Genomic DNA, 25,534 nt, shown 5'->3' on the forward strand with positions numbered 1-25,534 from the left:
TCGCCAAAGGCTGGAATCGAACCCGGGCACTACGAGGCAGCAGTGCTAACCACTGTGCCACCATGTCGTCCGGGGAATTGTAGTGGAAAACAGGGAAGCATTCACATTCTAGCCTCTGCTCAAGGTCCCCATGAGTCCAACATCCAGCATTGTCACCAGAATCTAAACACCCAGCAACAACTTCCAAGCAGGTAGATTACTGGCAAGAACCATCAAAACTTCAACTCATCTTTGTGACTCGAAGCCATAATTCTGAAGTTTTACAGATTTGATGATCACACAATTGCCAATACCAGCGTGCAACAGAGCCATTTAGATCAAGATGACCCAAGAGTGATTACTAGATTAGAAGCAAAATTGATTTTAGCACCTCTGGGCCAAGGAAAAATATTATCCAGAATTACCAATCCTGATAACTATTCATTGAGCCCTTCTAGAAAGCTTGAATTTATGGAGATGTCAGATAAGGCTCGATTGGACAATACAGTGAAGTCTCATACTCACTATTTAGATTCAAACATGCTTATGGGGCTCTGTGAAATATTAGGGTGCAATTGTCGCTGGTGGATCAGAATTCTGAACTCTGCTGGATGCAGTAGCAATTCTCTCGATGTGTAAGGTTACCTTAAAAGGATATGAGATCCAACAGCATTTAAAAAAAAATACAATTAGTGAATTTCCAATAAAAACCTAATGTTCATATATTCAAAATGCAAAATTTTGCATTTCAAATCTTAAGAAATTGAAGTGCATCTCTCCTATCAAATATGTCAAAGAGTACAACTAGGAATTAACAATCTACAACAGCAGTGGAATCCACAGAGAACTTAGAAATCAACATCAACTTATTCAAGAGAATGAAGGCATCAAACTAAATGAATGCTCATCATTTTAATATGGAGCTATTATTGGATAAAACCTTAACATTTGCTTATCAGTAACTTAGATGGGGGGAATTCCCTATTGTGGTTATGTCACTGGAACAGGAAAAGGTTCACTTTTAAACATGTGATTAATTCCACTTAGACTGACATCAGTGATCTGAGAAGAGACTGTGGTTAGGCAGGTTTCAAGTACACCCACATCTAATGCCAAATGCGAGTAACATCCCCCCATTTCCCCGCATAAACTAAATGGCACAAGCTTAACATGATGTTCTTTTTTTCCTGTCAAAGTGGATCTTATCCTATAATAGCCAGATTGTGTGCTCACATTAAATTTTTGAAATCAACTAAAGAGAATACGACGTTCACTACAGGTAAGCTGCTGACAGGTGCTTCAACAGACAACTGGTCCTTCGGCACTAACTAGTTGTAATGAGAGTGAAACTTTCTTAGGGATTCTGATAGCTTTACAACTCTTCAGAGACTATCAGCTTTGGTGTCTGCCATGTTGCTTTATGTGAGAATTCTAAACTGTACAGATACTATAAATAAGCATACGTTATGATATACAACACGTAATGTGTAAATTTACCTTGCTCACACATAAGTAAACTTGTTATCCATGCACATGCACACATATGTGAAATAAATCAATCCAAGGCACAGCTTAATCGATGGGGAAATGAAACTAATAATGAGGAGGATGACAGGATGCAGACATACGTATGAAAAAAGAAAAGATTGGCCCAGGGTCTACTAATATGTTAAACTTCTTATAACCTTTTGGTGACGATGATGAGAAATAAATATTTAGTCAGCTTAAGAATTATTCGCAAAGTGAAATATTACAAGTGTATAACTCCTAAAAGTGTCTCTTTATTCTCTTTGGATCGCACCAATTCAACCAATTAACTCACTAAAGCCCCTTTAAAAAGGTGGGGCTTTTGTGGTATAATCATTGTGTACCTACTTCTAGACCAGGAAGTACAGGTTCAAGTCCCACCTGCTCAAGATGTATGTCATAATGTCCCTGAACGGGTTGATTAGGAAACTATAAACAACAAAATCTTTGAAAGAAAACTTATCCAAGTAAATTAACTAACACTCCTGGAACTGAGAATGCACCGCTGCCCACACAGGGTTCATAGGTCGCAAGACTTCAATTGTACTACGGGACACATCATTCTCCCGCCCTGCAGGCATGTCTGGGCAAGGACATAATTAGGGAAAAGCAGGGAGTCGGACTGCACAACTCCCTCAGTGACTACCACTGCCAATAAATCATTCCCCTACTGCTGCACTGGATGGCCAAAGATCATAAGTATGAGGCTGAGTGCAAGCGCAACGTGAGCTGCAATCCCTCTAGGGAATGGAACTGGGACTGCAATTTTAAACGTCTTGCAAATATGTGGAACATAGACTCCAATTATCTCTTTATAGATATCTTAATCAAAATTTTCAGAGATGTTATTACACAACTCTAGAGTAGGTGTGATTTGAATCTAGGCCTCCTGGCTCAGAGCGAGGGACACTTCCACTGCACTTCAAGAGCCCCTAAAGTTATATTCTAATCAACATGTTCAGACATGCTCTGATACATCTCTGAATAGGTGGGATTTTACCCAGATCTTCTATCCTGTGCCACAAGATGCTAACAAGTGCCTCCTTAAGGTTTTGGAGTAGATCTGTAGCTCAGGTTGTGGGTGCTGAGGTTTGGTTGGCTCGCCGAGCTGGTTTTTGTTCAGACATTTCATTACCGTGCTTGGTAATATCCTCAGTGCAGCCTTTGATGAAGCATCGGTGTGTTTTCCCGCCTGGGATTCCAACTGGCTACAAAAAGTCACAACCAATACTTAATCATCTCAATCCACATGGACAAGGAGAACGATGACTTCGACTGGGACAACACCAAGATCCTGGGACAGGCTAGGCAGAGGCAAGCGCGAGAATTCCTGGAAGCATGGCATTCCACGAAGCGGGCTATCAACAAACACATTGAACTCGACCCCATATATGTTCCATTATGGTGGAAACCCAGAAGTGAGGCAATCCATCACAACAGACCCTAAAGTTTAAAAACCAGGCAGGAAAACACACTGACGCTCCATCAGAGGCTGCACTGAGGATGTTACCAAGCACTGTAATGAAACCTCTGCGGAACAACAAACCAGCTCTGCGAGCCAACCAACCTCAAGTGCCTCCTTATATACTCTTTTTTTTGTATATACTCTTTTAAGCAAACTAAAAATCAGTAACCCAGTAACTGATGAAGCACAGCTTAAATATCCACAGATACTTTTTAACAAGTAGCCTCCAGCTACACAGTACTTTGTACAATTAATCACTGACTGGCATCCAGTGAGTCTTGTTGAAATTGTTATGGTCAGAAACCAATTAATGAGTTGAACAAGATGACTGGTATTGTCAAGTAGAACTGGTGACTTTCACTCTCCATGTTCGTGCCATTCTAGGAAGTGCTGCTTGGGAGCACTGCAGGAGGACACAAATGCTCACAGAATGATATTTTTTCTGAGGAAAGGAGGGTTAATGAAACAAAATCTGCAAGGAACACAGGAACAGAAGCAAGCCATTGAGCCCCTCAAACCTATTTTACCATTCAAATTGATCATGGTTGATCTGTATTCAACTTCCTTCACTTCTCTTTGATCAAATTCCTTAATATCCTTACTTAGTTTGTCAATTTCAATCTTCTAAAAGTATCTATTGTCTCAGTACATATCTACTTTTAAAAGAGGGAGAGGAGGCAGCTGGATAAGGTGGTTAAAAAAGGCACATGGGATGCTTTCTGAACTAACTCCACGTAGGCCAGTATCCCATCACCAAGTCACCCTTTATTTACATGTGGATAGTGCATGACACTGACCCAGCTAGCAGAGTGAGCAGAACCACTGACACTCCTGTTTATATCAGTCAGCCAGGATTCCCCGATTGGACCAGGTTAACAACCCTAATCAGTGAATTCATATTCAGTAAGGTCCACTTAGCTGACATTGTTCCAATCACTACACTTCCCTTTATTGTATGAGGCATTGAATACGAAACCACAAATCTAATGCTGAAACTATATAAGACACAGGTTAGGCCACAGCTGGAGGTTTATGTACAGTTCCAGTCACCACAGTATAGGAAAGTCATAATTACAATGTACAACGGATAGTTCCAAGAATCTTGCCAAAGCCCGAAAGTTGCAGCTCTAAACTTGGACTGAATAGGCTAGGATTGTTTCCTGAGAGGTGACTTAATTGAGATGAATAAAATAATGAGGGACCTGATCGAATGAACAAGGAAGACCTGTTTCTCTTGGTTAGAAGGTCATTATCAGGACACACGGATTTAAGGTGATCGGGGGAAGGATTAGACGTGACCTGAAGAAAAGCTTTTTGTTACCCAGTGGGTGGTGGGCATCTAGAATCCGCTGCCTAGTCTGATGAGGTAATAACCCTCAACTTATTCCAACGGCGTCTGGATCTGTGCCAGAATCATTATCACCAGCAAGGCTTTGGACCAGATGAGAATGAGGGCTAGTTTATTGAGCAAGTGCAGACATAATGGGCTAAATGGTTTTTTTCTGTGCTGTAATTTTCTATGATTCTAAAGTTCTGTTAAAATGGTTGTACAAAACTTTATTTTGGTTCATCCATAAAGTAGTTGACAGAAAATTGGCTACATTTTGTGCACCTCAATCAATTTTCCTTCTGTTCCTTTCATGAATGGAAAAAAAAGAACATGCAGCCAATTTGCTATCACCCATTTTACTTGCATGATGAGACCAAAAAAATCTCTCTGCCCATTGATTTATTTCTTAATTTTGGGTGCTTCAGGCCTTTCCTCAAAAGAGACAGATTAGCTCCAAGGCTCCCATTAATCGCAGCTCATAAGATTGGGCGTATTTGATAGAGATATACAGTGACTGATGTACTTATTCCCCTTTCGTCTGTGAAGAAGGGCTTCTAGTTGCTGCCTCTCTAAGATGTCCAAACAAAAACCTGGATTCACCATCTATCAGCGAATTATTACAGCATGATTATTAAACTATGTATAGCCATGTGTTGGGTTGCTCTTGGCCCAAAAATCTGGAATTCCCTCTCTAAAACTCTCCTTTAAAATGTTCCTTAAAGCCTACCACTCTGACCAAGCTGCTCTAACACCATGCTTAAAGTCAGATATGGACTAATTAAACTCCCACAACATGGTATATGATGTTTTAACGGTTACACAGATGCAAGTTGATGCTGATTTCAGTATAAGTAGAGATAGCATTTTATTGCAGAAAAGAAGCAAGTTCTTCTACCATCCCAGCCATTAACATTAATCTAATACCAGTTTGTCAATTTGCATACGCAGCTCCACGATCCCTTTTGTGTACAAAACTACAATTAGAGTTGAAGAGAAATTACTTGGGTGGGCAGACCTTTGGATACAGGTGCTGTATAAATGTAATCTCTTTCTTCTGTCATTCTACAGTGTGTGAGGTAGAAAACAATGAAGGTGTTCACTGGCTTTTCACTGTCATTTCCAAATTTAATTTATGTAGTCAGTCAGCTCTCTATGTCAAAATCAAAAAAAAATTCATCAAATTTTATTCTAGTGAAGAAAACTATCAGAAGATTGTATGCCCAACCAGACAAAACGTGTAGCCTGATGGAAAATTGATGAATGCTCACATTAGTGACTCTAACCATCTCATATGGCTGCAGATTAAACAGCATCTGAGAGTTTCAGGGATATCTCAGCAAATTTGAAACCTAATACTACAATGGCCTTCTGTCCATTTTTGCCATCTCAAAGCTATTGCAACATGGATTATTTGGATCATAAATCCAGGCAGAAATGCTGAGTGGGTATTCTCTAGACTCCCATAACTCCATTTTATATTGGAATTACAGAGCTGGTTCAAAGTATAACTGATTATAAATTGGAAAATTTCTAACAGTTGGGAGACTTGGAGATTAACAGTCTACCTACAGTTAGCAATGCTGCCTCTACCATTGTCTACTCATGTGAACATCTGGTATTTTCTTCCCAGTAATACAACCTGGGACCAGGGTTTCCTCTTTATCCTTTTAACAGCTAAACAATCCCAGCTTGTTGTCAGGCAGAATTCAGAGCAGGTAACCCTTTCATTTCTCTGTTTTTTTTGCCTTGAAGAGTGAGTGCCAAACATAACAATCTAACTTCATACATGCAACAGAATTTGAAATGAGCAAAATCAAGGGTTTCACAACAATGGTTCATATGGCTTAACTGGCTACAAGACTGAGTGTATACCCATTGGGATGTTCTCGTACTGAATCCCTGGTCAGGGTAATGTTATAGGTAGTACAACTAAGGACTGGTATTCAGGACTGGTTAGGCAAGGGAAAATAAAAATCAACCAAGGTTCTTGTTCCTGATCATGATCTAACAACCCTTTCTGAGATTTCCTCTGTAGGCCCATGAATAAAAAGTAGTCAGTGGGACGACTAACAGGAACTTGCTGATGAAAATAGCCCACAAAGAATCAATACCTTCAAGAAATCGTATAAATGGAGTAGGGAAGTTGTAAATAAAAAGAAGTAAATTAACCTGTGGCATTTTTTTGTTTTAAGCCAAAGTAGAACATACATATGACAACTACGCATGGAATCTGAACTTGTTTTACGAAAAGTGCTTTTATATTCGTGAAAGAAACACGGACCTAGTTTCAAATATTCCCGACAGCCATGGACAGACAGCATTGGTGCATCCATCATAGGTTCTGTTACTAAGTGTAGGAATATTTTTTAAATAATTAAATCAGACAATCCCGTAATTCATTTGAATTTATGCACAATCTTTCAGCTAAAGAAATTTCTTCATGAAATGACCTGAAGACTGTGGGTACCATGGAATACAAAACAAAATCAAAAATAATATGTACCAGATATTTATGATCTGTAGTTAAAGCAACATGTTTAGTTAAAAGGAAAATATGACTCACAACTATTTAAATCATTCAAATAAATCACTTTTTGGAAAGTGCACCATTACCCAATATTCCCCCGTAGCGGCCCGCCTACCCACTGCCATGGTCCCCAGGGCACCAATCTAAATGAGATGAGCCATCTCACCGAGCAAGGCTGGTTAAACATTTTCAAAATGAAAATAAATCATTGCAGCTGTCAATGTTGGCAGTCAGCCTCAAAAAAAAAGACTAATTCTTTGACTTTGACTAATTCAAAGCCAGCAAAATCGACTTGCTGTGGTCTGGGGTCATGGTAGAAAATTTTGCAGGGAATAAATTTTGTCCATTGGAATAATACCAATGATTACTTGTGCGTTCTTAGAGATTGTACTGATGTTCAATCATAGCTTGAAATAATTTGAAGAGAAATTAGTATTTTTGCAGCAAAGATGCAGACAAATAACAGTGTATGAGGATGTTATCAGCAAATGTAATTTTATTGATGCTACATCAGTTCAAGACCCAGAGGCTGCACTCCAAATAAATTAGTTCAGCTGCAGAAGACATTAGGAGAGGCTTTGAAGTTGCACAATATTTTAAAGCATTATTTGGATAAAATGTTTCAAAACTCAATAAAATATGGGTTTGGGCTTATGATTCAGAAGAACAGGAATCAGCCATTCAGCCCCATCTACAATTCAATTATACAATGGTCAAATAGCACCTCAAATTTCACTTCTTTGATGAAATTCATCGATCTCACTCTTGACAATTTGAATTGATCCATCATCTACGGTGCTATATGGATGTATGTTCCAGACTTTTATAATGAATTGTAATTTTAGAATTGCGTCCTCTTCTACTGTATTACTCCACCAAAGGAAACAGTTTCTCCTCATCGGCTCTGTAAAAAAATCTTTTATTACTCTAGCCATCTAGTTCAGATTAACCCTCAGCCTTCTAAATTTGAAGAAGATTAGGTCAAATTTAAGCAACTGGTGCTTGTAATGATCGCTTTACTCTCTGGTAAATTTCTTGTGAATCTGCATTACACTCCCATTCAAACTGAATATAAAGTTATCTGAGCTGACCAAAACCGAATGCAGTTCTCCAGATGTTGAGCTAACACGGTGTAGAGCTGGATGAACACAGCAGGCCAAGCAGCATCAGAGGAACAGGACAGCTAACATTTCAGGTTGAGACCCTTCTTCAGAATAAAAAATGTTGTCTAGCAACACTGTGTACAGCTTAAACATAACTTCCTCACCTCTAAATACTGATCCCCTTGAGACATAAACCTAAGTTCAAGAAGACATTTTGATGATTTGTACTACAATGGTTTACGAAAAGGGCACAGACTTTTTTTTTGCTACTCAACATTTTTGAGTTTCTAAGTATTAAGGAAATACTTAGATGCCTCTCAAATTCAGACAGATCATCACAAATTTTGACACACTGAACTCCATCTTCTAGAGTTATTCCCATTTACTTAATCAATGGCCCTCTGCAATATTCTGCTACAACCCAAAAGAAAAATAACTGTGCATCCTAACTTAATGTCATCTGGAAATTTGGATATTCCTTCACCAACTCATTAATTGGTACAGTGAAAATCCAACAGTCCAGTATAGATACATTGGGAAGAACACTTGCCACATTACAACATCCAAAGAATGGTACCTTTCTATTTAATATTAAAAGGAGTGGAGCTGGATTAACACAGCAGGCCAAGCAGCAAAGGACCAGGAAAGTTGACATTTCGTGTCTAGACCCTTCTTCGGAAAGACCCGAAACGTCAGCTTTCCTGCGCATCTAATGCTGCCTGGCCTGCTGTGTGCATTCAGCTCTACACCTTGTTATATCAGATTCTCCAGCATTGGCAGTTCCTACTATCTCTACATCTTTATATTTACTCTGTTTCCGGGATCACAATTAACTATCAATAAACACTGCAAATTGCGTATGACCTCTATTATGTTACTAAAATCATGTTTCTTGGCTATCCAAATAGAGATCACTAGACACTCTCATACTGACCTTTTCAACAAACTCAATAATGTCAGATGTGACCTACACTTCAAAAATTCAGATTCCTGATCAGCTGATACTTGTCCAAATGTTCAGTCATGTTATCCCTAACAATAAATTCTAATAACGTCACACAGCTGATGTTAAACAGACATATTTGCAGCTACCATCTCATTTTTGCATCCTTTCCTAAATAATGGTGGCCCATTTTTAGTTTTCACTCCGTGCTCATCTGCAGCAAACTGCTGAGGAAGAAACCAATTGAATTTTTAATTTCTTTTGTATTGAAAGCTGTTTTGGCTGGAGTTAAGGAAGGAAAAATAGTATCAAGAATAGTTGATTAAATTAACATGCCTCTAAACATGCAGAATGACACAGTAAGAAACCAAATAGTTCATTAATGCTTAACACCTTGGCCAGACAATAGTTTTTTTTAAAATGCATGACTCAAACAAGCCAAAGAAACAACAATAATTTAAAGAGAAACTCGTGAGAGAGAAGAGATCTATATATAATCATGAACACACTGTCTTCTTCAGGTAATAATTTTTTCTTGTTTGATTAAAAGCATCACAAGGAGATCAATTTCTGTGGTAATAAAGTGTGAGCTCTCTGATGAAGGGTCTAGGCCCGAAACGTCAGCTTTTGTGCTCCTGAGATGCTGCTTGGCCTGCTGTGTTCATCCAGCTTCACACTTTATTATCTCGGATTCTCCAGCATCTGCAGTTCCCATTATCTCTGATTCAATTTCTGTGGTGATGCTTCCCAAACCTTTTCCTTACGTGATCCCATTTTAATGTTCCAGACTTTGAGTGGCTACAGAGTTGTTGAACAGGTTGTTTGGATTGGCTTCAATTGCTGTGCAAGATGGGTTTGGGGAAACGGTGAAGTTGAGCGATTGTGGGGTTTTTCTAAACCTATCTTTTCATAGTCTTTCTTCACAGTAAGAATCAAGTCTCCAAGATCTATCCATTCGGCCACGTCGACCACAAGATTAAAAAAATGCATGGATTTAAAGAGGGATTTTAGTCATTACTCCTCAAGCCAGTCCACACCCAATTTATTGCTACTTTGGAGTTCATCACTCCTAAACACTATCTCCTGACCCCACAGAGGGATCGTGACCCATGGTTTGGGAAAGACTGGTTTTGGAAGGTGTAGAAACAGCAGCTTGAATATTCACTCAAATGATCTTTTTTTCTCCACTCTATGCAGAAGTCTCAGCTAAAATCAACAGTGGCAGTTTCTCCAGCCCTGCATCTTGCCAGTTTTCCATTGAAGCCTCAACTAAAATGCTTTGCCATCTAACAAGTAATTTTGTTTTATCCTTCCAAGATGTTTTCAAATGCGTCAGCTTTGGTTCATCAACCATATGCCCATTATGTAAGGCTAACCCTCAAACAATGAAGTAGCCTACCCTAATCTGATAGCCGCCAGTGAACATTTTTAAAAAATTATTTGTGGGATGTGCACATCGCTGGCTGGCTAGCAATTACTGCCTGTCCCTAGTTGCCCTTGAGAAGGCGGCAGTGAGCTGTCTTCTTGAACTGCTGCAGTCCACCTATGTGCTGTCCCACAATGCCCTGAGGGAGAGAATTCAAGGGTTTAGGCTAAGTGACAGTGAAGGAATGGCAATATATTTCACAGTCAGGATGGTAAGTGGCCGGGAGGGGAACTTGAAGGTGGTGGTGTTCCCATGTAACTACTGTCCTTGTCCTTCTAGATGGAACTGGTCTTGGGTTTGGAACGTGCTGACAGAGGATCTTAGGTGAACTTCTGCAGTGTATCTTGTAGACACTGTACACTGCTGCTACTGAGCAGTAGTGGAGGAGGGAGTAGATGCTTGTGGATGTAGTGTCAATCAAGTGGGCTGCTTTGTCCTGGATGATGTGAAACTTCTTGTGTGTTGTTGCAGCTGCACTCATTTAGGCAAATGGGGATATTCCATCACACTCCTGACTTTTGCCTTGTAGATGGCGGATAGGCTATGGGGACGCAGGAGGTGAGTTATTCACTGCACTATCATAGTCTCTGATCTGTTCTTGTAATCACTGTGTGAATGTGGCGAGTCCACTTGAGTTTGTAGTCAACTGTAACTCTCAGGATGTTGACAGTGAAGGATTCAGAGATGGTAACACCATTGAATATCAAGCGGTTAGATTGAGTCTTATTGGTGATCATAGCCCGATATTTGTGTGGCATGAATGTTATTTGCCACCGTCAGCCCAAACCTGGATCTTATCCAGATCCAGTCGCATTTGAACATGGATTGCTTCAGTATCTGAGGAGTTGCGAAAGGTGTCGAATATTACAACCACGATAATCTTCCAATGTGCCTGGTACGAGTTCAACCAGCAGAGAGTTTATCCCCGATACCTATTGATTCCAGTTTTACTATGGCTCCTTAATGCCAAACTTGGTCGAATGCAGCCTTGGTGTCAAGGGCCATCAATCTCACCTCACTTCTGGAATTCAGCTCTTCTGTTCATGTATGAACCAAGGCTGTAACGAGGTCAGGAGCTGAGTGGCCCTGGCCAAACTGGGCATCACTCTGCAGGTTACTTGATACTTGATAGTTTTTAGCATTTTTGAAGACACATTCCAGCACCTTACTGATCATCAAGAGTATATTGATGTGGTGGTAATTGACTGGGTTGGATTGTCTTGCTTGTTATGTACAAGGCCTAACACGGCAATTTTCCACATTGTCAGGTAGATGATAGTGTTGTAACTGTGCAAATTCTGGAGCACAAGTCTTCAGTATTATTGCTGGAATATTGTCAGGGCCCATAGTCTTTGCAGTATCCAGTATCTCCAACTGTTTCTTGATATCACATGGAGTGAATCGAATTGGCTGTAGACTGGTATTTGTAATGATGGGGGCCACTGGAGGAGGCCAAGACAAATCATCCAGTCAGCACTTCTGGCTAAAGTTGGCTGTGAATGATTCAGCCTTAGGTTTTGCACTGATGTGCTCTTCCATCATTGAGAAAGGAGATATTTGTGGAGTCTCCTCCTTCAAAAACTTGGTTAATTGTCTATTACCATTCATAACTGGATGCAGCAGGACTTAGATCTGATCTGTTAGCGGTAGCATCGCTTAGCTCTGTCTATCACTTGCTGCTTCTGCTGTTATACAAAAAATAGTCCGGTTTGGGGGTTTCACAAGGTTCACATCTCATCTTCAGGTAAGCCTGGTGCTGCTCCTGGCGTGACCTCTTGCACACTCCATTGAACCAGGGTTGATACCCTATCTGTCCCTAGGGTGAGGGATTTCAAGACTAGGGGGCATATTTTTAAGGTGAGAGAAGAAAGTTTTAAAAGGACATGGGGGCAACCTTTTTTTTTAAACTCAAAGTGATTCCTGTATGGATTGATCTTGTGGAGTAAGTGGTGGATGCAGATACAATTACAATGTTTAAAAGACATTTAAATAAGTAAATGGATTACAGGTGTTTGCAGAGATATAGACCAAGAGCAGAAAGGTGGAACTGGTTTAGTTTGGAATTAATACTGGCATGAGCTGGTTCAACCAAATGGCCTGTTTCCCTGCTGTATGAAGCTATGTCTCTGTGTCAGACTGCTGCTTGACCAGTCTGTAAGGCATCTCTCCCAATTTTGGCATTTGCCTCCAGATGTTAGTATGAGGGACTTTGCAGGATCAACAGGGCTGCTTCTGTCATTGTCCTTGCTGGTGCCTAGGTTGACGCCAAATGATCCACCTAGGCTCTTTTCTTTGAGACTTTCCTACAACTGCTTTACTACAGCTTGCTCGGCCATTTCAAAGGATAGTTGAGAATCAACTGTATTGCTCTGGGTCTAGAGTCACACATAGGCCAGGCCAGGTAAGGACGGCAAATTTCCGACCCAAAAGGACATTAGCGAACCAGATGGGGTTTTTCTGACAATCAACAGTGGTTTCATGGTCATCAGTAGATTCTTAATTCCAGACTTTTTAAAAATTGAATTCAAATTCCACTATCTGCTGTGGCAGATTTGAACCTGGGGCCCCAGAACATTGCTTGACTGTTAATCCAGAAACTCAGCCAATAATACCACTAGGCCATTGCCTATCCTAAAATACTTTGGAGCAAGGGCCATTAGATAGCAATTAGAAGATTAAACCCTGGCTAATTTTCTTCAGGTTAGGAGGATAATTGTTGACAGCAATTGCAGTGGCCAGCTGAGATTAGTTAAAATGACCAAGACTAGGAGATTTATTTTAGAAACATATCAATAGGAGAAAGCAAACTGGTCCTTTGAGTCTGCCCCACAATAAATAAAGTTATGACTGATAGGTCTGCAAACTGAGCTCCACTTTCCTGCCTGCACCCCATAATTCTTGGCTCCTGGAAGTCCTCTTTTCGGTTGATTATTGTGTCTAAATGAAAACTAACCATTATAAAGATCTCATTTTGTAAAATGCTTTTATTTTGCTAATATCTGGTGTTAAGTACAGAAGAAGGCCCCAAATATATGAATTGATAAGTCACCCCACGGCCGTTTCCAGGGCCTCACTGTGTGCAGTAGCTACAGAACAAGTGACAACAAAACCACTGATGGTGGAACATCCTGAAGATCTGAAACTGCTATATAAATGTAAGTTCTTTATTTTCTTTCGATGTGACTGAAATCTTCCCACTTTAATGTAAATGTGCTGAGCGTATTTTCGCCTGGACCACCCATTGATAATAGTGAAGAAAACTGACAGATCTCCTTTAAAAAGTGATAGACAAGAATGAATTCTGGACTGGTGTTAAGTAACAGTTTCACCGTGGGAATAGACTACAACAGTATAGGTTGAAACTGATCCACCAATATCCCCTTCTCCAATTTGAAAGTAATTTCCCCTTTAGGCTCCCCCAACACTATGCACCATTCCTCATTGAAGAGGTCATTCAAATGACCTCCTCCCTGACCTCTGCCAATGCCACTCTGAATATGGCTGCTTGAAGCCAAGCAAAAGTGGCCCGAGGGATTCTGCACCGTTTTTTTCACATTCCCACATGGCTTTGCACAACAAAAAATTCTCTTGAGTAAAATTAAACAGTTAAAAACACTTGCCTTAATGGCCTGTCACAGCTGTGAAATGAAAAGGGTCTGGCATACTCACTTCAGCACATTGCAATTACACAGTTTTATCATCTACTCCCTGTTTCAATTGAGAATCTCAAGAATGATGAAACTCTTCCTATCAGACATGATCAATTTTTCTTAATGAGTTTTCTACTTACTTCATGCTTGTGATGTAACTATTTAACATTTTGCTCACTTTCTCAGCCACCCCATTGGAAAGAGTAGCAGAACTGTAACCAGTGCAGACTTTGAGAAACAGAGCTGATAAATAAAAGAAAAGGAAACAAGCTTACATAGGAGAGTCAGGGCTTGGCTATCCTCCATGAATACACTTCAGTTAAAAGCAAACAAGTGCTGGGCTGAACCTCTACCATAGCCAGGACAAACTGCAGCAATAGGTCATTGGAAGGAATGAACCAAGTTACTTCAAATTGTAGCGTTCAGCCAATACACATGTAAATTAGTTAACAAGCGGAAGACAAAATGGGAAATAAACTGGTGTTTGTTTTGTTCCATAAACACTGTCAGTTGTCCTTTCCAGATGCAGAGCGCAAGTTCAGATATACATGAGCTCAATACTTGTAACTGGCTGTTCTAATGGCAAGTCAACAAATTGATTATTGCCATTCATTTGTCAGAGCAAATTTATAATCAATTGGAATCAATTAATCAGCACTTCTCTCCAAAGGCGATGACATTTCCAGTGAAAACTGAAGTTGGGCCTGTGTGCTCCATTATTATCAGCGGCACATTCAAAAGACAAAATAAATTCCTGACAAAATGTTTGCTCACTTCAGCTGACTGTATTAAAGTTACCTAAGCTAAAGAGATGTTTCAGAGATAACTGAATATTTTGTAATATATTTGTCAAATTAAATTTTAAAGGCAAATTATTTCTTATAGTAATATTTCAATATTTCCAGTATTTCCAAGGCACAGACGCTCATGAAAACACTGGGATACAGTTGTAAATGTTCAAGCATGTGTCCAGCACCTCATTTAAGTGTGAGTCTGAAAAGTAAAAGCTTTAGGCTATTCAGCAAAGGGTTCATCACCCTCAGCATCAACCAGGTATGCTCATCATTGTTACTACATGGAAATCTAGAAAAGCTAAGTCGAAATTTCCCTTCTCAAGCCCAAAGGCAATGAAAAAAAATGGTAATGTCCTTAACATTCCATACTATTATGGTAACCTTACATTTGTCTGGGACTCAATCTGGAACATTACTGAACTGGAAAACCGTTGACTGCACTATGTAATGTACTTGGTCACTGACTTACAGGGAGAATGAAGACTACCATTCACACTGCAGGTGAAGCTAAACTGTGTGTTCCTGGATACTTGTGATCTTATATCATCACTGCTTCAGACTCTTGATAAATTGACTACCCCTTTTTTTTTGACGCAAACACACAAGAGACCCAAGTGGATATTCTGGAAACAGCATGGGTTGAAGCAGTGCTACTTCAAGTAGTTTTAAAGTATTTAATTTTACTTTTACAAAAATGTTCTACCATATCAATACACTTCATTGAAGGTACAATTTGTGATAAATTAATCCATGCTGCATTGAGACTTAATTGTAACATATCAACAGGACGTAATACAAATTGCTTTTATCCACAGTCCAATATTAGAAAAGGCTTTTATTTCCAGAACATTCTAAAACATTTCAATAAAATGTTGAATATGCTGTTTCTACACACCAGAGTATTAACTAGTTTCATTATGAGAGTTGGAATATCTGCACACTTGCTTGACTCCTGCATGATGAGTATGTCATCATATTTTGAGGGAATTGAGGCCATTCTCTGTTCACAGGCTTATACAAGCTCAGGTTAGATACAATAATTGTCTTCCTCTTCACTCCTCAAACCACGTCTCAAACTAATTTGCAGAAGTCCCTTCCTCAATGTACCAACTCCAAAACAAACCAACATCAAATTCCATTTACGAAACCTTTGGATGTACTTGAGCTCAATTTTTGCTTTGAGCTTGTCCAATGGGAGCCAGATTAGAGTCTGCTAGATTTAACAAGGATCTCTGAATAGTTATTTCAGATATATGATTTTCATCCAATTTGTTGGGACTAGAGTTAAACTTTGGTTGAGGGGCACAACAGACCACCAACCCTATCAGTGTTATTCCTCCCAAAAATCATACATTATCTTGAAGTATATTTCACCTGTTTATTCTAATTAATGAAAAGCCTTGTGAAGTTTCTTTTTGTATTCCCGAGCCAAAAGTAACTGAAAAAAATATTTATCCTCACACAATTGTTCTATGTTCGCCACATAACTACCTCCTTCTGTTTAATATACTCGTGGAAATGTTTCATTTTTCGGCAATGCAATCCTGTACTCATTACTAAAACAGGCCAAGCTGAGGAAAGTCCTGTTGGCATGCTTGAACTCAGAGTCATATGATGATTAATGCAGATGCAAGGAGCTTTTAATCGCTTTTTTATACACGATGGTAGATAAGCTGACACATGAAAGTAGTTTGGTACAGTACACAGCAGAACAGAAGACTTTGTTTAATTTCATCTGCAGCAAATGTATCTCATGTTCAGCAATGACAAAGGAAGCTGTAGAGAGGTTTTGTGCTTGTTTAATTCACGATGATGGAAGAGGTGAGAATATATGAGAAAAACTGAATCGTAAATGTTTTCCCTTCAATTTTATTCACTTATCTTTCTTGATTGAGGAGACACAGAACACAATATAACTTGTACCTACTACCCAGAGTTGATACTCACGGCAACATCAGTCTTCTGACAACTTGTCTAAACAGGCCTTCCTGATGTATGAACTTAAATAATGGCTGTCAGTGAGTAACTTTACCATGACACATGCCACAGTCAAACCTGACTTTGTTCTCACTATTCCCACACAAGTGCACTTTCGCATATGGCTTGCTGGATAGCAATCATCCTTTACATTCTCAGAAGTAATGAGGTCACATCCTCAAGTGTATCAGCATTCTGGGTTTCAATAGCTAGGGACTGCACCAGCCAAGGAAACTGCGATTCAGAACAAGATTCTGCATTAAAATTAATATCCATTCGCACTATACTAGGATTATCCTAGCATTATCGGGGGGTGGAAGAAAAGGGGAATGAGCAAACTGTATAAACAAACAACAATGGCCACGGCACAGATAATCTGAAAATGGAGGGAATTAACGAATCAGACAGAAAGGAGGGTAGAAATGTGCATGTTGGGAAAAAGATGCATAGTCACAGAGAAGCTTATAAAATCACTGGTCCAGCTTATTCTTTATGTCTTTTAAAGATAAAGTAACTGAATAGGTACTGGCTTAAAATAAGAAAAAAACAAACCCTTAAAATTCTTCAGGCCAAAGGGCAGAGGAGAAGGAAGGCTGACATTTAGGACCTAGACCCTTCGCCAGCCTTTCTGCTCCTCTGATGCTGCTTGGCCTGCTGTGTCCATCCAGCTCTACAACTTGCTATCTCAGGTTCTCCAGTATCTGCAAGTCCCTGCTATCTCCATAAAATTCTTCGGTTAGTTAGGATAAATTAAACACCTGGGGTAGAGTTTGAGCTGACACCATGAAGACTGAGACCTAAACAAATTAAAAATCACAACTGTTTCCATGCTTGTGAAACCCCCAATCACCACTAGAAATGCAGCAGGGTTCTGAGAGCAGTGATAGTGTTACCATGTCAATACAAAACAGCAGCACGGAATGCACATAGTGAATAATGATTTGAGAAGGGTGACAAATGGAAAAAATGTGCAAATATATGAGACCAATCCTATGCAAGGAGGAGAATTTGTATAAATCACAGGCACGCACTGTTAACTGCAGTAGTTAAATCAATAAGGAACAGAAACTAAACATAAGCTCAGATCGGACAGCCATGCCTCTCAGCTTCAATTTCAAACAGGAGACGGCTTCTGAATAAAATACCTGTGTGACCAAAACATATATTTTTCATGTCTTGCGCAAATTTTTAGTGGATAACTGCAAAAACTGGATCACATTTTGGCTGAGATTTGCATTACAAAGGATGAGACATCTTTATTGGACTATACTGCTTCTCTCTCTCTTCCTTTCTCCATCCTGCCCTCCTCATAAAACTAATCCCTTGCTAAATCCAGCAACTTATCCACATAGTCAAGCTATATTATATGCACAAAAATAAGTAGCATGTACCTATGAATATAAAAACTTGCATTTATACATCATTTATTATGACCACAGAAAATCCAGATCATTCCACAAGCAATAAATTATTTCGAAGAGTAGTCACTTGTAACGTTGCAGATGCAACAGCCAAATTATGCACAATAAGTTCCCACAACGAGATAATTGCCAGAAAACCTGTTTTTGTGATGTTGTCTGAAGAGTAAGTTTTGGCTGGGACTTTAAGGATAACTCCTTTTTTCTGACATAGTACCATGGCATTTTTTTAAATTTCATCCATGACATTTTTTTTAAATTTCACCCAAGACAGCAGGCAGGGCCTAAAAATAAGATTGCATCTGAAAAGCAGTGCTGTCCTTCAGTCCCCTAATTGGGCAAATAGCCTAGAATTTTGTCCAAGGTTTGAAACTGAAATTTATTTGAATCCACACAACCATATGGCTCAATGATGAGATTGCTACCAACTGAGCGACAACTGATACCGTCAGCAATATCAGATCGTCACATGTTACAAGTCATGAGCTGCCAGGGATTGTGTGAGAATTAAAGAAGGCCTTGCATTTTTACAGAGATAATGGGAACTGCAGATGCTGGAGAATTCCAAGATAATAACATGTGAGGCTGGATGAACACAGCAGGCCAAGCAGCATCTCAGGAGCACAAAAGCTGACGTTTCGGGCCTAGACCCTTCATCAGAGATGAAAGGGTCTAGGCCCGAAACGTCAGCTTTTGTGCTCCTGAGATGCTGCTTGGCCTGCTGTGTTCATCCAGCCTCACATTTTATTATCTTGCATTTTTACAGCTGTGCATCATAAATGATGGCATCATCATGAGCTGCAGGAAGAAATTTTATCAAAGCTTACAAATAGATTGTCTTAAAAGCATGTAAAGATAGGAGGGATTCTTTATATTTCCAAAAAAGGTTCCAAATAAAATTCAGAAAAAATTGAAAACAGCAGAGTTAATTTTGCTAAGTTAATCTAAGAACACAAATTTTCTTATCTAGTACTAAAAATCTGGAAAAGGTTTATGTTTTGTTTAACTGGCACCATCTGAATGCTCTCCTTCAAGCCACCCACTAAGCTGACTTGAAACTATTTCACTACTCCTTCAACATCACTGGATCAAAATCCTGGAACTTCCTTCCCAACATAATTATGGGTGTTCCTATAGTATATGGACTGTAGTAGTACAAGAAGGCAACTCGCCACTATCTTCTGAACAGCAATTCATGCAAGGAATAAATACTGGCTTAGCTAGTGATAACCACATCCCATTCAGTGACTAAATAAAACCACTTCAGAATGCTTTGTGCCTCCTCTCCTTCCTCGATCATCCACCAACTGATGTCAATTAATTCAGCATCAGTTATGGATCAAACTTGGCACTCTCAAGAGTGGCTTTGGATGGCTTCCTACTTTTACTCACTGACCTCAAATATGATATCTTTATGCCAAGAGTGAATTATGAAATATGTGTTTAATAATTTTGTTTTATTTTTACACAAGGCTTGGCATTGAAGGCAAGGCAGGCATTACTTGTCATACCAGGTATGAACAGCAGATTTCCTAAATAGCCAGTATTGAATTACATGAATTCTTAATGACAATTGACAACAGTTTTACAGCCATCTTTAAACTCACTTTTTCTAAAAAGTGCAAATTTCACCGCCTTCAAATTTCACCACAGGATACAATGGGATTTGAATTCACGTCTCTAAAACATTTGTCAAGGTTTCTGGATTACCTGTTCACTTGGTGGCAAAAGTCAGTTTAGCCAGTATGCAAGACTTAATTTGAGGCTCTTCATTTAAATAAGAGGATTTTTTGAAAGCTGCAAATAAGGCTGACTGACCACTGCAACCAATCACCTAAAGTGGTCTCCAATTAAGAAAGTTCTACATCTGCTAAGTTAGCCTTAAATTTAACCCAGTATAGTGAGTGTTGCAATCACAACAAAATAACTCAGTTTCATCTTTTGTCTAACAGTTAACAGCCATAAACCATAATTACTTAATGAATTAAAACAATTTTCTCTTAAGAAAAGCACTTAATTCAATGTGCTAGAAAACTGAAACCACTGTGCAGGAACAGTTCATTAAATTTTAAAAATATAACGTAAATAAGTGTCTCTTGGTTGTCAGTCTAATGCCTGCGGCATGGATCACATGCAACATTAGAATAAACTTGCCCAATATTCAGAATTTCACTCAATAGCTACATAAATGTACTGAACAATTATCTACCTTATTTTTCACCAAGGGTGCTGATGAACATTTCATTATTGTTCAAGTTGATATTGAGGAACAAAAAGCAGTCTAGTGATCAGATTTAGTTGGTGCACCTCAGTACCACATTACATCCTAGCTGTTATTTTTTGAAGGCATTTCTTGAATATTGCAATAATAATGCAAATGATTTTAGTCATAACAACTTTCTCCCATTTTATGCTACCCTGAAGGTGTTGACTTCCTGTTGTGCTACAGTTCAATAGGCGCCAGTTATCCTCTGATGCCTTGCCCAAATAGTAACTATTTATGACTGAACCCTGATAGGGAGTGCTGACAAGCTAATTAGCCTCAAGGGGGTTTCATAGCCAAGCCCAATCTTACCTTCACTCAATATTCAGACAGTGCACTTCAATTAATAATCGGTAAAGAAGAATTTTCATTTATTTACAACAACTTGTGTTTATATTGTACCCCTATGTAAGGTACTTCAGAGAAACATAATAAAGCATTGATACGACACCAAGTCATAAAGGAGATGTTATGGTAGGCGGCCAACACATTGGGTAAGGAGATCAGTTTTCAATGGCATCATTTAGAGAACATGGAAAGGAGAAAGAGACAAACAGGTTAAGGAGGGAAGTCATAAGCTTAAGGTTTCTGCAGCTGAAGACATGGCCAACAACAGTGAAGCAATTGAAACTGGAGATATTCAAAAGGTTAGGATAAGAGGAATGTTGGTATATGCAGAGTTATGGGGAAGAAGGAGATTGCAGAGATTGGAAATGGCAAGGTGATAGATGGATTTGAAAACAAGGATGGAAATTTTAATATTGTAGATCAGGTGAAAAAGCTCTGGAAGATCTCACATTTCCAGGAGTAGGGTAAAACTTGGGAGGATCAGCAGAACACTGAAATAGTCATGTCAAAAGTGAGAGTTTCAGCATCAGGCAAACTGCAATAGGAATGGAATTGTTATCAGACAGGGTAATAACTGCTCCTAGTGATGGCGCATTTCACATTGTTAGGATATCCCAAGTCACTTCCCAGTTTATGGATAACCTTTGTAAATATTCATTGTAACTTTATTGGCAAATATAGTTTAATTAGCTGGATGGCTGGGTTGGGTTTCAGAGTAACACTAACAGCACAAGTTCAACTCCCTTCCCACCTTCTCAACTTTGTCTCTCACCGGAAGTGTGTGGTGACCCTCAGATTAAAACATCACCAGTCGTTTCTCCCGAAAAAAAGTGTGGCCTTGTGGTTCTCTGGACTATGGCAATTTGACTGCTGCTCGAGTGGGTAACAGCTAACTCAGCACAGATCATCGATTGTTGTTTTCAATGAATAAACTTGCTGAGCCATTAAGGGGTCCAGATCATAACTTTATTTATTTCATCTTGCACTAACGTTTCTTTAATTTAAAGCAGGAGACTGACTGATAAACAGACAGTGCATCCATTTTTACAGATCTATTCCACAGTGCATCCATTCCTGGATGTAGATGTACTGTTGCAAAATCTTGGTATCAATTCATTTCATTACAGGATGAATTCACAAATCCAATAGGAATTCTCACAGGTTGTGGAATTGGCATTATAGTATCACATCACTCTATTTCCAAACTGCGCTCTGTTCCAAGCTGCTGTTCTGCTGTGAGTGTGGGTTTGGTGAATTCAGAGTAACATGTAATGCATTGAGAACCACTGACTGAAATATACGGTTTCTCCAACTTGCCATCATAGCAGAGCCCTTTTTGTGTGGAAAAGAAACTACACATTTGATCCTTAAAAACCATGTACATAGGCATAGAAATAAAACATAATCATCAATTCTGCATCTGTTTGAGTAGCACTAAAGAAATTCATCACCGAAAGTAAACACAACTATTTATAGTATTTCCTGAAATTTTTGACAGATATGTATTTCTTAAGGAAGTTGCTTGACTTTGGTTGTTAACTTATTTACACTTCAGAAAAATTAAAAGCACACCAGGAAATACAATAAAACGTGATTCCTTGTCCTGTAACTCTACGTAATTAGTACTTAGCATGTGTCTTTACAAAACTAATTTCCACCCGTCAACTGCAGCAAGGGCAAACAATGTAAAACTTAATAAGAGAATTCTATGATAGTGAGGCCTCACTTGTACAAGCTGAGTAAATGCAGCTCTACCCACATTTTCCAGTCCCACCAAAAAATACTACCCATACAGTACATACCTTCACAGGCCTCAGAGACTTGCTGAATAAAGAAATGTGACCAAAGCAGAAATCTTCACACTTAAATCACTCATTGTTTTTAAAAAAAACAAAGAAAACTTCAGCTACTACATAGTTTAGACCAACACAGGCCAAGGAAGGAAATCTGCTTCACCAACTCTTCAGAATCTGCCATTAATCTACACATCCTGTGTTATGCTCCACCTCTGCTTCCTAAGGACAGCAGAAGTCATGAGACCCAGGCATGCAGTGCGCATGGGTGCCAGCAGCAGCGCAGAGTTTTGTCTGTGTGCCAGTGGTTCTAGCGTGCATTCAGCCGTAAATCACCAATGTCAGCTTGAGTCACAATCACTCTGCCGAAACAAATTTGACATTTACAGCACAGAGTGTGAGACAGACAGAGAGAGAGAGAGAGAGAGAGAGAGAGAGAGAGAGAGAGAGAGAGAGAGAGAGAGAGGGAGAGAGAGAGAGCTTTGAACAAGGTTGCAGATAGAAATGAAAGTTACTGTGTTTGCTTTTGAGAGTTTAGTTTGTTCATTGCCACAAATCTGTTGTTCCTTGACATTTGTGTGAATTCTGCACTGGTTGTGACCAAGTGACAATAATAAGATTATTGTGAACAATGCAAAACATTTTATGCTGGAAGAGGGGAGCAACATGACAGGTCAAACCTTGAGGTGCAGCTGAAGCACTTGCATCATCTTTTAAGGAAAATATTCCAGCTCAGCCTCTTTAAAGGATCTGGGGTGGGAGGAGCAGGGGATGTTCATGAGCCTGAGTTTTTGTGGGAGGCAGAGTTGATGGTAGTGGGGAGGTGGGGTTGACTGTACATGAGCGGCAGAATTGTTTAACGGCTCTCACATCCTTACCTCTCACCTCTAAGCGTGTTCTGAGCAAGCAGTTATTTATCATGAACTAACGAAGTGTGGAGCTGGATGAACACAGCAGGCCAAGCAGCATCTTAGGAGCATAAAGGCTGACGTTTCAGGCCTAGACCTTTCATCAGAAAAGGAGGAGGAGGAGAGGGTTTGGAAATAAATAGAGAGAGAGGGGGAGGCGCATCAAAGATTGGTAGAGGAGAAGATAGGTGGAGTGGAGACAGACAAGCTAAAGGGGCGGGCTGGAGCCAGTAGAGGAGAGTATAGGTGGGGAGGTAGGGAGGAGATAGATCAGTTCAGGGAGGACGAACAGGTCAAGGGGGCGGGATGACGTTAGTAGGTAGGAAATGGGGGTGCGGCGTGAGTGGGAGGAGGAGATAGGTGAGAGGAATAACAGGTTAGGCAGGCGGGGACGAGCTGGGCTGGTTTTAGGATGCAGTGGGGGGAGGGGAGATTTTGAAGCTTGTGTAATCCCAAGCCATGCCTGCCTCTTTGTAGGTTATGTAGTACAGTCCCTCTTTCGTACCTACACTGGCCCCTGGTGAAATCCACATTGATACCATTGGGCTGCAGGGTTCCCAAGCGGAACAGGAGTTGCTGTTCCTGCAACCTTCGGGTGGCATCATTGTGGCACTGCAGGAGGCCCATGATGGACATGTCATCTAAGGAATGGGAGGGGGAGCTGAAATGGTGCGTGACCGTTGTTTATTGCGAACAGAGCATAGGGGTTCTGCAAAGCGGTCCCCAAGCCTCCACTTGGTTTCCCCGATGTAGAGGAGGCCACAACAGGAACAGCGGATGCAGTATATCACACTGGCAGATGTGCAGGTGAACATCTGCTTGATGTGGAAAGTCTTCTTGGGGCCTGGGATGGGGGTGAGGGAGGTGGTATGGGGGCAAGTGTAGCACTTCCTGCGGTTGCAGGGGAAAGTGCCGGGTGTGGTGGGGATGGAGGGATGTGTGGAGCAGACCCTCTTCCCCCTCTCCCTTTTCTGATAAAGAGTCTAGGCCCGAAACGTCAGCTTTTGTGCTCCTAAGATGCTGCTTGGCCTGCTGTGCTCATCCAGCTCCACACTTTGTCATCTTGGGTTCTCCAGCATCTGCAGTTCCCATTGTCTCTGATACATTTATCATGCACTGGTCTGATTTTATAATTAGCAGACTTTCCACTCTATTTCAGGTTATCAGCTTCTGTTCTCCTATTTTTGTACAAAATCTGGAATCAGTCTATGTCACACTGCATATTGCTGAAGCTACTGTACAAGTCTCTCATGTTAACTTCAGTTTAGCTAGCAACTTGAACCCTGCAACATAATTTTGTTTTCTATTCATTTTTGGGATGTGGGTATTGCTGGTCAGCATTTCTTGCCCATCCCAAGTTGCCCTTGAGAAGGTGGTGTGAGTTGCCTTCTTCAACCGCTGCAGTCTACCTGCTATGGGTTGACCCACAATGCCATTTGGGAGGGTGTTCCAGCATTTTGACCCATTGACAGTGAAGGAACTGTGATATATTTCCAAATCAGGATGGTGAGTGGCTTGGAGGGGAACTTGAAGGTGGTTTTGTTCCTGTATATCTGCTGCCCTTGTCCTTCCATCTGGAAGGGATCATGGGTTTGGAAGGTATTATCTGAGGATCTTGGGTGAATTTCTCCAGCGCATCTTGTCGATAGTACACACTCCGCTACTGATTGTCAGTGCTGGTGGGAGTGGATGCTTATAGATGTGGTGCCAATCAAGCGGGATGCTTTGTCCTGGATGGTGTCAAGCTTCTTGAGTGTTGTTAGAGCTGCACTCATTCAGGCAAGTCGGGAGTATTCTATCACACTCCTGACTTGTGGCTTGTAGACGTGGGACAGGCTTTGAACGGTCAGGAGGCGAGTTACACGCCGCAGTATTCCTAGCTTCTGGCCTGCTCTGACAGCCACTGTGTTTATGAGGTGAGTCCAGTGGGGTTTCTGGTCAATGATAGCCCCCAGGATGTTGATAGTGGGGGATTCAGTGATAGTAACACCACTGAATGTCAAGAGATGGTGGTTAGGTTGTCTCCTATCGGTGATGGTCATAGCCTGACATTTGTGTGACATGAATGTCACTTGCCACTTGT

At 40.3% G+C, this 25,534-nt stretch overlaps 1 protein-coding gene across 5 annotated transcripts in view; it reads right to left on the minus strand.

The window, feature by feature from the left end:
• The window catches only part of raraa (retinoic acid receptor, alpha a), a 530,677-nt gene that overhangs the window by 357,670 nt on the left and 147,473 nt on the right, over positions 1-25,534 (minus strand). Inside the window, exon 1 of one of the 5 annotated variants that reach the window (XM_048560467.2) lies at positions 22,553-22,746. The exons of the other annotated variants lie outside the window; for them this stretch is intronic. The gene's annotated coding sequence lies outside the window, so the exon portion shown is untranslated. Of the gene's footprint in view, positions 1-22,552; positions 22,747-25,534 lie in introns of those variants that run through there. 5 annotated transcript variants of the gene reach the window in all.

This window comes from Stegostoma tigrinum, chromosome 31 (genome assembly GCF_030684315.1).
Source record: "Stegostoma tigrinum isolate sSteTig4 chromosome 31, sSteTig4.hap1, whole genome shotgun sequence".
Classification (NCBI taxonomy): domain Eukaryota; kingdom Metazoa; phylum Chordata; class Chondrichthyes; order Orectolobiformes; family Stegostomatidae; genus Stegostoma; species Stegostoma tigrinum.